The sequence below is a fragment of the Etheostoma spectabile genome, chromosome 4, assembly GCF_008692095.1.
Source record: "Etheostoma spectabile isolate EspeVRDwgs_2016 chromosome 4, UIUC_Espe_1.0, whole genome shotgun sequence".
NCBI classification, from domain to species: Eukaryota; Metazoa; Chordata; class Actinopteri; order Perciformes; family Percidae; genus Etheostoma; species Etheostoma spectabile.
Window position 1 is genome coordinate 28,804,202 of NC_045736.1, and position 222 is coordinate 28,804,423.

The window sequence follows — 222 nt, forward strand, 5'->3', positions numbered from 1 at the left end:
TATTTTTGGAGTTTATGGTCAGTAAACCTCATCTATAGGAAATTATACCTAATGTTGGAGTCAGAAAAGCAGAAATTAGGAATTATTTAGACAAAAATTGAAGGAACGTTTGTTGATGGATAATTACAGACTTGAATATGTCAACTTTTACTCAATAATATTTCAAAACCACTTCAATTTATTTTCCAATAATATAAAAATTGAATAAGACACCCCAAAATG

General features: G+C 27.5%; 1 long non-coding RNA gene across 1 annotated transcript in view; it reads left to right on the forward strand.

The window, feature by feature from the left end:
* The window catches only part of LOC116688124 (uncharacterized), an 18,735-nt gene that overhangs the window by 1,029 nt on the left and 17,484 nt on the right, over window positions 1–222 (forward strand). The window lies entirely within an intron of this gene.